This window comes from Platalea leucorodia (assembly GCF_965183815.1).
Source record: "Platalea leucorodia genome assembly, chromosome: 1".
In the NCBI taxonomy this organism is placed as follows: domain Eukaryota; kingdom Metazoa; phylum Chordata; class Aves; order Pelecaniformes; family Threskiornithidae; genus Platalea; species Platalea leucorodia.
In genome coordinates this window covers 11372182-11384746 of record NC_138823.1, presented here as the reverse complement: position 1 = coordinate 11384746, position 12565 = coordinate 11372182, and positions in this window count along the sequence as shown.

Sequence of the window (12565 nt, the reverse complement as noted above, 5' to 3'; positions counted from 1 at the left end):
TCACGTGCGGGCTGGGTCCCTCTTCCTTCAGACTTTCTCTCTTCACCATTTTCCTTTCCGAATCGCGCTGAGTCACCCTGGCCTTGTAGCAGTGACCTTGGGCTGATCCATCAGCCCCTGGCCTTGTGCCACCGGTTGAGCAACCATTGTCCAAATGCCAGTGCCCTGAGGTCGTGCTGGGATGGAGGTCTCCGGAGCAGTGGATGACCAGCCGGCCCTTGCGCTTCACTCCCTGGCTGGATCCGCACAACATCACACCACAGTCAGGTTTTTCCCCATTACCTAGCTCCTGCTGAGGTATCTGTTTATCACCGGTTTGCCTTTGCGTGCAGCGCTGTCCCATCCTGTGGAAATGGGTGGTCGCCTCAGGGGGGGATTGTGGGCGGTCACGGGGAAGCGCCGTGCTCAGGGCTGGTGGCCAGCTGTAGTGAGGTCACTCCCAGCTGAGTCAACCTGGCTTGTCCTGCCGGGAGCCTGCTCTTCATCCTATTGCAGAATCACGTTGGATTTGTTAAAAGAAAGAGGAGAAGTGTTTCCCTCTAACTGCCGACCGTGTGCTCTGTCTGTCCATCATCTCATGCATTGAGTCTCGCTGTGGCTTCTGAGTTGTTGCAGATAGCCTTGGCTGAGTTGGACTCAGGCAGCGTACCCACAGTGTACACCCCACATACCCACAGTGTGAACCCTGTATACCCATGGTGTGCACCCTATATATTCACAGTGTGCACCCTGCATACCCATAGCAAGCATCCTGCATACCCACGGCATGCAGCCCACACACCCATGGCATCATGGCGTGTATCCCACATACCCATGGCACGCACCCAGTGTACCTATAGCATGCGCATCTCAAGCACGTCAAGATTATGTGCCAGGTAGCGGTGCTTGAGATGACAAGGAGACCTCACATCTTTGCTTTCAGTTCCCAGGCTGAGTTTGCAGTTGGAAAAAAAACCCCAAACCTGTCATTTTATTTGTCAGCGGAGGTAATTTTTCTCTAGAAGCCACCAGGGCACAGTCAACCTGGAACCCGCAGTTCTCTTGCTAGAAATCATTTTCTGGGTTAGGCTTGCACGGTCACAGGGGGAAGGTTGAAGTGATTCAACCGGGACGGTATGGGACGTTGTCAGTGCCCAGTTTTGGTCCTGCTCTGGTGCAGCCTTGGGTGATGTTGCAGAAGAGACCCATGGAACAACCTGTTGGAGCTGTGGTTGACCGTGGCTGGTAGCTGTCCCGTGTGTATCATCTCTGGGAGTGGAGGAATGGGGACTGTAAGGGCTGAACTAGCAAATATTCCCCAATACTTGAATTCCCAAATCTGTTCAGCAGAGCTGCTGCCAGCCAGATAGGAGTCATTGAGTTTAGAACAGCCTCCAAAACATCTGCTCCATGCTCAAGGCTTCCCGGTACCAGCATAGGCTTGTACATGCAAAGCAGGACAAGCCAGCAGAAATGCATTACACCATGGGGAAGAAGTGGATGAGCTCGGTCCCTCTCATTTTGACCAGGTCGGAAAACATCTGTTAGAAGGGGAATCTTCAGTAAAAATTAACTGGGAACCTCTCCTCTATAGCTTTGGTGTCTTGAAAACACACAGCCTGTTTTCAAAGGTTCTGTGGACAAACGCTGTGTCCTGCACCCTGTGCTTGCTCGAGCGAAATCTCAATGCTGGCTTTTCCCCATCCAATTTCTGTCCTCATGTCCAAACTGTGCTTGATCATCTTCCCACCTGATTTGTTACAGTAACAAACAGCTCATTTAGATAATTGCCATCTAGCTTTAATTAAGATTCTCCATGCCTCTTTATCCCAAAGCAAAAAAAACAGGGTTTCATCTTGATTGCTTCGGAGTATGGGAGCGTGCAACCGGGTGCCCTTGACTTTAGCAATGATTTAAGCACACGCGCAAGTGCTTTCCTGATCTGAACCAAAATTACAGTAAATCTTGATGACTCGCGGCGGGAGTCTTTCATCTGCACGAAGCTCTGTGTAAACGAAGGAAGCATTGATAACTCTTGGAGCCAACAGAAAGAATGTGCAAATCCTGGCAAGGAGCTGAATTACTGTGGAGTTCAAAGCATGACATGCTCCTTTATGTACTCTATCTCAGTTGTCAGGAGGGAGTTAGCTCTTAAAATGTGATGCTGGGGATGGGGACGGGGTTGTTTTGTGCTTTCTGAACTTTGGAAAGCAGTCAGGTGGGCAGGTGCTGCCCCATCCCACGGACTCTGGCTGGCTGAGCATCGCGGGATGCAGGATGAAGCTGCTCTGGAGTCACTCGTTTCCTTTGGTGCTGCAGGAGTAACTTTACAAAGCAGTTGGTCTGTAGCTCAGGAAATATTTTTCTGCTGACCACATCCCTAGCTAGCCATTGCCCTCCCCCTTTGGGAGGCGAAGTCAGGAAGAGTGAAGTGCTAGCTGAACGTCCTTGGTTTTCAAAATCAATCTGACTTTATTTTATTTTTGTTTAAATACTTGATCTCTGGATTATTCTTTAAGGTATCCTTCACTGGGGTTTGCAGAATGATTAATTTCTTTTGAAAATTTTAAAGAGGGAAGTCGCCCAGTGATGCTGTGAGACTCCAGAGGACTGCATGGGATGCAGGCAGGTGGTAATGCCAGGAGGAAGGGATTAGAGGTCAAAACAAATGCAATTTATGCAAAGTTATCATGAAGAAATTTGGCCTGGTGAGGGCATTCAGCAGCAAAACAGCTTCCCTAGGAGAGACAGAGCATCACTGCTTTGCTCATATGACGCAGGGAAGGATCCAGCTCTCTTCCCCAGGGGATGGGCTGGTGCATCTTTTCTATCTCTAATGTCTCTGCTTCCTCATATCTGATGCAAATAATTTATAAGGATCGAAACATGATCATGGGGCCGTCTGTGCAGGAGGAAGGCAAAAGCCCGGGGCCTGGCAAAGTGCAGGGGGCCTGGTACCTAATGCAGTGCCTGCTCTTTATGGGCAGTATGCCAGGTGAAGAAGTGCTGGATTGGTGCCCGAGCCCTACTAAATTCACCCCACCTGGTCGTTTTGTTCTTTCCGTCCTTTTCTCCATGTCTTCTTTTCTCCCCTTATTTTCCTTCTTTTCCTTTTTTTTTCATCCCTCCTCCCTTTTTTTTCCCTTCTGTTTTTCCCTTTTCTCTACTGTTTGCCACTATGTTCTGCATGTGAAAAATTGGCAGCTCTTTTTGCCAGGCAGTAGGAGTTTTCAGCTGTAATTGAGCTGCAGGTATTTTGGCCACATAAGAACTAAACAAGGGGGGCTGTCACTTCTGCACTGGTCTGGCTTGAACTTGGGGATGAAAAATCACCTGTTGATGCAGAAGGGAATTCTGCGGAAAGCCACGCTGGCATCAGGGTGAGAGATGGCTTGAGGTGGCAGTAGGTAGGAAGCTTTTTCTCCATCTTTGAATTCAGAGTATATTAGTAGGCAGTGAATGTAAAACCCATCTGGAGGCATGGTCTAGTGTGAATACCTGTGGTGCAGCTGCAGCAGAGTTTAACTGCCGGATCGCAGGACAGTAGCATGGGTGCTTCAAGCTTTCTGGAAAGCAGCATGAAGCAGAGCCAAATCTTGCTAGTTGTGCTGCTCCCTCGCTTGGCAGACTTGCTCCTCACCTGGAGCTCCAGAGGTTGGGAGAAGACGATGCAGAGTCCTTTTGCCATTCAGAAGGGTGGATTAGCAAGCGCAGCAGCCAGAGGTGTTCATCAGATGATAGATATAATAAATAGAGCCTGAACTCCAGGGGTGGGCTCACCTGCAGGAGATCTGAATCTGAATTCTCTCAGTGCCAGGAGGCACACAAGGCGCGAACATCGTTCTTCCACTTCGATCGGTCCGCGGCTGCGTGCTCTGGAATCAAGGGCCACAGCGCAGTCTTCCGTCGGTTTCCCCCTCAGGACACGACCGATCCAGCTCCATCTCCTCCTCCTCACTTCGTTACCGATTTTCTCCATCCCCGCCATTTCTGATGCTCGTCGTTTCTGCAACTTTTTATTTTTATTTTTTTTTTCCGTGAGGAAATAGTTGGCCTCCTGCCCAACCCCCATGACTTGGAGGGCCAGTGGTTTTTCTGTCAGGGTGGCCTTTCCTTAGGCTGCGTTGGTTCGCGGCACCTTCTTCAATTTTATCTGGTGCACCCTCCAGAGAGGGATCCCCTATCCACCACCCAGGGGACGCGCCTTCTAGCCGTGCAGCCCCAGCCGAAGGCACCTGCAGGAGAGCTGTCTTTATCTACCCCGGTGGCCTGATGGAACACCTCTGCTATGAGGAAAGGCTGAGGGAGTTGGGGTTGTTCAGCCTGGAGGAGAGAAGACTCCAGGGAGACCTAATCGTGGCCTTTCAATATATAAAAAGGGCTTATAAGACAGAGACTTTACCGGGGCCTTTAGTGACAGGACAAGGGGCAACGGTTTTAAACTGAAAAAGGGTAAGTTTAGATTGGACGTACGGAAGAAACTTTTTATGATGAGGGTGGTGAGACAGTGCAGCAGGTTGCCCAGAGTAGCTGTGGATGCCCCACCGTTGGAAGTGTTCAAGGTGAGGTTGGACGGGTCTTAGAGCAGCCTGATCTAGTAGAAGATGTCCCTGCCTATGGCAGGGGGGTTGGACTAGATGATCTTTGAAGATCCCTTCTAACTCAAACCATTTGGTGACTCTGTGATTCTTCAAATCCTACAAGTTGTGACCCCTATTGCAATTGATCTGTTTGCATTAACTGAGAGGGGAGAAACATGGCAATTTCAGTCCGTTCAGCAGCAGGGATGTGCTCACACCAAGAAACCGCCGGCAGCTGTTGCGACTTGGTGGCAGGTTCAGCAGAAAGGCGGAGGAGTGGATGAGCCCAGAGCCTGAGCATCCCTTCACCTGGACAGGTGAGCTGAGTCAAAGAACCATAAAACACCATGAACCTACAGAAATACTCTCTCGGAATATCGCTCCTCTCTGGGTCTCTGGGGAAACAGGTTGGCCCACCAAATGGGATGGGAGTCGGGCATAATTACATTGAAAAGTGGAATTTGCTGGCTTATCTCTCCACGGGCTTTCTCTTGACATCTCTTGCTCTGGTTGTTGAGAGCTCATTTAAATGGGAGATTGCTTGTCCCTGTGCCTGGGTGGCTGGTCTTGTCAGTCATCCCATTGTTACTCATGGAAGTAAATTGTAAATATATATATATTTTTAAATTCAGGGCTTTCATTACATCAGACACAGTGGCACAGTCTCCTTTTTGTGCCATCTCAAATTTATCCTTCAAACAACACACGTAATCTTTCAGCACTATTTAAAAATATTGCAATAATATTATTGTAGACTCAAGTATTATAGCTATTTATAAGAGCAGGATGCTCACGGTTTCCTGGGACTCTACAGTATTTTTGTTTTTTGGCTTGTGTTTGAGACTTGTGTAAACCTCTCTTTATTTTCAGCAAAGCATCTGTTTTAGCTTCACGATTACTTTGTCTTTTACACTGAAAGGGGCCTCAGAGCGTTTTAACCTCCTGCTTCCCCTGCCTTGTAATCTCCCCAGGGTTTGCCAGGCTCCTTCCCAACATGAATGGGGGGCCGGAGGGGGAGGAGGGAAAAGGGGGGGATTCGCTTCCGATGAAGTCAGCCGAGCTCCGTCCTGCAGCGGACGAGCTGGGAAGGACCCGCCGCATCCGCCGCTCACGATGCTGCCAGCGCCGGATTAGGCAGCGCGACCCCGGGCTGGGAAGCCGGTGGTGACTGCGCTCCCCCGCCGCCGACCTTCCCATGGGAAGCTTTTTCTGACAGGAAGATGCATGAAGTTGTTGAATACTTCCCAATGTCTTGCTAGAGTTTCCCTTTTCTTAATTTAATTTCACTTTGCTTATGAGTTAGATGATTATTTAAAAAAATTTTTAAAAAATCACTTTTTTTGACAGTTTATATATTTTTTTCACTTTGAGGTGTCTTGTTCTACCTTTAAATAGATAAAAAACCTTTGGTCCATCAGAGGTGCAGTGGATATCGGCTTTGGAGAGCACCTCCACCTCAGTTAATTGCTTTATCCCAACATAAAGGAATATTTTAGAAAAATTTAGGTCATAAGTTTGAAAATATTCCATCTGCTTGAAAAAGAAGAAAGAAGCATGCACCAGGCGTGTCCCTTCTTTCTTCCCAGGGTCGTAACTTGGTGCTGCTTTCTATTTGCATTCCTGTTGGTGGTTTGCAGAGTGCCACCCCTGAGCCCCTATCAACAGCAAAGACCTGCTGTGCTGCGCAGTCCCCATGCGTCTGCCAGGGTCCTGGGCCACAGCTGTCCTACGGCTGAATTACTGTGATGAGCAAAGTACAGAAGAGAGGGGTCATCCCCCTTTCTGCTGCAGAGTCCTACGGGAGATTAAACTTCGCACCCAAACTCAAGGGGGATGACTGCATGGTAAAGCTGGGGCTTGAAGCACTGCTGACTGAGGATGTCCCAGCACCTCAGCCTTGAGCTGGGTCTTCCCATGGGACCACTGAAGCTCAGTGAGGAGCTTGGGCTGCCTCAGCCCACCCTTGACTCTTCAGGCAATTTTGGGTTCCTCTGAGTGCCTGCTCCTGAAGGTGGTAAAGGATTTTATGTCCACTACGAAACACAGCGGCTGGCAGAAGCCTTGAGTAATTCGGTACCATGAGAAGGGTGAGGAAGGGAAACATGGAGGAGGAAGGAGACTGCTTTCCGTGTCTCTTCCTTCCCTCCTCCATCCCTCCATCCTTCCTCTTCCTGCTCAGTGCTCTGCCTCCAGGACTCAGCCTCTGCTTTGGGGGGTCCCACCACCCCTCCTGGTTAGGAAGCCGGTTGTGCAGCTGATGGATGCTGACCTTTTGAAGCCCTGCTAGGTGTTTTGTTTGCTCATCTTAGACATTAAGCGTGGGAACAGTTGCAGGCTGAGATGACGGTAGCTGACAGTTACATGTAGCAAATATTTCAATTTTTGTTATCTTCCTGCAGCTATTTTCATAATACTCATATGAAAGGTCTGCTTATCTCACTCCTGCCATGGTAAAAATGGCTAAAGAAAACATCCGTGTTTGTTTGTATTGAAACTGGTATAGCTTGTGGCTTTTATGGCTTTATGTTTTTTTTCTGTTTTTTTTTTTTTTTTAATCATCGTGAACTCTTGAGAAGGTAACAAAACGCTCAAGGGCAGAATCTTAGCTCTCCTACATCAGTGCGAAGGTAGGATAACTACTGTCATTTACCATGGGATTGCATCATCTCATTTTCAGACACAGGCTCTCTCTTTTTTAAATAAATAAATGAAGCCCTCTGCCAATGCTGGAGCACATAATTTTCCACTCCCTTTTCTCACTCGTTAAGTTATGTTGCATTATAGTTATTAGGAGACAGGTCTCCTATAGCGCAGCAGTTGCATCGTCACTAAAGACAATTTTTAAAATTCTTCTGTACAGACAGCTGCGTCAGGGGGATAGATGTAGAGGGGTTATTCAGCATCCTGAGACAATGCCAGGATTGCACCCACGCAACTGCTCACATCATGTAGCCAACAGTGGTGTGGAGTTTCAAAACTAGCCTGGAAGCCGGGGAGATGGCAGCCTGAGCAGTGCAAGGGTGCCTTGGTACCCCTGCAAGGCTGGTCAGGGTTTGGGCATGGGCACTTCTCTGAAACTTTAGGAATTTGGAAGAGGAGCTGTGGGTCCTCATGTCCTTTCCTTCTTCTGGTGGCTGGTGTGGTCTCCTGCTCACAGGCCGGCATTCAGGAGATGTCCTCCAGCACGGTGGTGGCATTTGTCCAGCCTAGAAGAGTAGTCAGGGGCTTGTTTGCTTTTTTGTAATGAGTTGGACTGAGAGGCTGCAAACTGGGGGAAGGGAAGGCTTGATTTCTCATGTCTGCTCTCAGGCACTGGGCTGAGACCGTGCTTGTCTGGTGGGGACGAATTTATAATGTCTTTACAAGTCTTTGTGTCTCTGGTCATTAGCTAGATGCAAATCATAAGATTTTTAGATTGGCTAAAGTTTGCATGGAGTAAGTGAGTCAGACGTTTCCCCCTTCACCATGGTCTTCCTGCCTGCAGATCGGTGCTGGGCGCGAGCCGGTGCGCCGAGGGCTTCACTTGCTGCTCTGCTCCAGCAGCTCCGGGTCAACTGGAAACCGGCTCCAAAGCCTGCGTTTCTTTGATCACCGATTAGTGAACTCAGCTATTTAAGGTAAATGTTACAGCTTTCTGGGAACTGTCACCTGACCTGCCACATAAACGGCGTGAAATTTTTGTCAGGGAGCCAGCCCAGCCGATGCGGGAATGTTTTACGCTTGCATGGAGATACGGGAGGGGACCTCTCGGTGCTCTCGGACGTTGAGGAATTCAGCCTCGCAGCCTTTCTGAGAAGTGATTTTTCTGCCTGCTTTGTAAACCGTGAAAACGAAACACGCAGATGAAGAGATTTACCCGAGATCGTGTAGGATGTTGCCGTGCTCAAGATGAGAATCTTCATCTTTCGTGTCCCAGTTTTGCGCTCCATCTATTAATACACCGATGCTATTTTTAGCCCTCTTAAATAGCCACGTTGTTTGTAATTAGCTTCGCTAATAACCGCTCTTCCACACGCTGCAGGTCCCACCAGCGGAGCAGCACGCTCTTCCAAGCAAAGCTAAATACAAGGGCGGCTAATAAAAGGCATACGTATTTGGAGTTGGTTGTTGTTGAGCGGACACGTGTCCTTGCAGCTCTTGTGATCAGGCAGCTGCCTAAATACAGCTCCTGTACCTTGGTTAAGGATGAGGTGTTACTACTCAGGGTTTCCGGGGCGTTACCTTGCTGACCTTTGAAGAAAGTGAAGAAGCATAGTCTCTCCCTCTGCACCATATGCTGAGTCAAGGCTGCTGCTTTCGAAGAGAGATAGCATCTCTCATTACCTAGAGCCGGAAATTTAATTAATGGCTGCAAACATCTTAGGTGACGGCTATATTTACACCCTGGCATACAACGAGAATTAGTAGCTACTGTAGGGATTGGGAGGTGCGCTTGGCGCAGCTGGATGAAGCTGGGTAACCAAACCAGATGCAAATCCAGAAGTAGATGGACTGTAGAGGTGACACTGAGCTGTAGTTCTCTTATATGCCACCAGTGGCTGTGATTTTGCTCCATAACAAACTCTAATGCTTCACCAATGCCAGGGTAAAGGTGCTATCTAAATAAATGGTCACATTAGTGGTTAAGAGGAACAGACTATTTTCACATGTTTTTCTTAAGAATCATCTCCAAACTTCCAAGCCTACAATAAGGGACCCAAAAATGTTCTCCAGCTTGTAGAAAACAAGGAGCTGGATGAGCGCAGTGCTGTGTCGCCTCATTGCGTGCTTGCTATGTGACTTTGCACCAACAGTGTGTAGAGCAGAAGTTGGAGGAGCAACCAAATGAGCTCACCTTTCAGAAAATGCCCACGTCAGAGAGGTTATCAGCTCCAGAGCTATGACCTCTTGTGAGAACACTGCTTGGTTGCCTCTAGATCTGCATGATCTGTGTGAACGTCACCATGTTTTGCATGCAAGATTTTTTTTCTCTCCCTCTTTGATATAAATATATTGAGATAGTTATCTTTAACTGCGCATACACGCATGCAAGCCAAGCTGATTCACTGAACATTGGCACAAACTATGTGTGCTTAAACCAGCGGTCTTTATTCAGGCAAAGCCCCTGTTGATTTTTCCTTGCTTCTGTAAATTCCAGAGCCTCGATCCAAAGCTGGCAGTGCACATTTGTTTGCCTTTGTATCGTAATACAGATGGGCAATCCTTGTAATACGACTACATTTATTTACCGATAGAAATGTGTAGAGCTGTGATAGGTTGCTACATAGATAATTATTGATTTCTTTTTTTTTTCCCCTGCAAAAATGGCTAGGCTAAATGCTGTGTTAGACCAAGTTTTCAATTGATTTGGGTCTGAAGACCTCTTTTCTTTTTTTTTCACCAGAAATTATTTATAGCTGGCAAAATGGTCTTTTCTTTTGCAGGAATCTCCTAATCTGTGTCTAATTTTGTATCACACATGCTGCAAAAGCACTGCTAGGGCTAGATTACAGCTGTGGCCAGTTCAATTCCTACCCAGCGCTTTATTTGCATCTTGACAGTAAGATGCAGCGGTTTTTCCCCCCTCTTCCCCTTTATACTGACTTCCTATGAAATGTATATTTAGACGTTTAAAAGGCAGATGCAATTTTGATTGTACAGCTCAAAAAAAGGAAAAAAACCAACCAAGCCCAAAAACCAGAGTTAAAGACTCTTCTAGAAAGGTCTCGGAGCAGCAGATGTGCACCTAGAAAAGGTGGAGGTTTCCTAGAGGGCAGGTCACCATCCCGAGAGAGGCTGTTGACTGGGTCCAGTTCTTGTGTCCTCCAGATAAATTCAAATGGGAGAAGGTGGATGGGAAAGGCTGGGAGCGGAGAGCCTGGAGCAGCATGGCTTGCTCAGCCCAGTCCAGGTATATCAGGGAGGTGATGACCCGTTGAAGCAAGAAGTATGCTGTTGGTTCAGGACCAAATGGATCTCACCTGGTATGATTGTGCTTAGGCTGGAAATGAGAAGAAAGTTTCTAATTGTGTCAGAAAAGAGGTTTTGGAGAAGCTTTTTAATAAGAGTGGTGGGAGCGAGGTGTTTGGTTGGTTTCTGGGCAGGATTATTTGTTTGCCTGAGGTAGATGCAGATGGAGTTCGTGCTCCAGGGAGGCCCTTCTCAATCCTATGTAAAAGAAAAAAAAAAATAAAAGAAAATGTATATAATGAAAATGAGTTTGAGGATTCAGGAGAGAATAAGTTGGCCTGGTTTTATTTCTAAATGGCTGTCCCCATACAGAGCCTGTGCTCAAATGAAGGAATCAGTTTTATTCTGAGGTTGATGGTTAAGTGCTGAGAACAACTGTCCAAGGCCATGGTTACATGGTCGTTTTCATCTGGCATGAGTGTGCTGATGCCAAAGAGACTTCCCTCTCCCAAACTGGTTTTCAGTCCATCCCTGGTGTTGGTGCTAGGGTTCACGCAACCCTGCAGTGACCTGGGTCAGAACACTGACTTGAACAAAATTTAACCTAGAAGAAAAAACCAGTCAAGCTTGTTCTTGATGGGGTCAATTCCTGCACTTGCCTTACAAGAGCCCCTGTCCCCAGGGCAGGTAGGGAAGATGGAGGTAGCCCTGAGCAGTGCTGGGGGTGCAGTGTGAAACTGGCCCAGAAGTGAGGTCCCCAGTACAAGAAGGACATGGACCTGCTATAGCAGGTCCAGAGGGGGCCACAAAAATGATGAGAAGGTTAGAACACCACTTCTGTGAGGACAGGCTGAGAGAGTTGGGGTTGTTCAGCCTGGAGAAGAGAAGGCTCCGGGGAGACCTTATTGCAGCCTTTCAATATATAAAGGGAGCTTATAAGAAAGATAATCGAGAGAGACTTTTTACCAAGGCCTGTAGTGACAGGACAAGGGGCAATGGTTTTAAACTGGAAAAGGGTAGGCTTGGTTTGAACATGAGGAAGAATTTTTTTATGATGAAGGTGGTGAAACACTGGACCAGGTTGCCTGTTGAAGTTGTGGATGCCCCATCATTGGAAGTGTTCAAGGTGAGGTTGGACAGGGCTTTGAGCAACCTGGTCTAGTGAAAGATGTCCCTGCCCATGGCAGTGGGTTTGGATGAGATGATCTTTGAAGGTCCCTTCCATCCCAAACCATTCTGTGATTCTACAAAATGCTGTCCTAGCCATGACAGAGCTTTTGTTTTCCGTTCCCAGCAGGTAAGAGGAGATAGAGGTGGACATCTTAGACTTAACACTTGGGCGTGGAGGTCTCAGGGTTTGGTGTCGAGGGCTGGATTGGTCCCCACAGCAGTTCCATTGCGCCTGCTGCCCGCTTACGGGCAAGCGTACAGAAGTGTTGTGCCCACCCTTGAAGCTCCTTGCCCCAGAAAGCATCGCAGCCTGCCTCTCCTTTGCGGCAACCTGTGTGAAACGCTTTGGTGGCTCTGAAATGTTGGGGCAGGGTGATTCATACCCGGGGTTTTCTCTTCCTTTCTGCTGTGTGAAGTTGGGGAGGTGTTTGGAGTTTTCTCCCCTCTCCACCCCCGCTCCCCAGCTACCCCTCTGAAATCTCCGTGAGAAATCCACATGATGACTCAGCCCCCTTGGGAGACCCTTGGGGTATTTCCCCCACCTCCCCAGCAGCGATTTCTCCGGTGAGAAAGTCTTCTACGGCTTGGCCGCTGCTCTTGTGGCTCACCAGAACCCACCGAGGTGCAGGCAGGCAGCGAATGCAAAGATCACATACAGCTGGATGTGAAAGAGCAAGCACAGTCATTCAGGGTTGCTTACATCAAACAGATTTGAAACAAGGCAGCTTTGTCTTTTTCTTTCATTAATTGCATGATGAAATTATTTGCAATCCTGTTGCTGAGCTTTAGTAAAAACAGGGTTAGGTAAGGAAGCATCCCCCGTGTTCAGGATTGCTTTGCGCCTTGCGCATGGGTGGGTTGGGGTTTCCTTGTTGTTCAGGATTTTATAGACACTGACCCCAAGCAGCTCTTTCCCGGGTGCCAGGTCCTTACTTGAACCCACACTC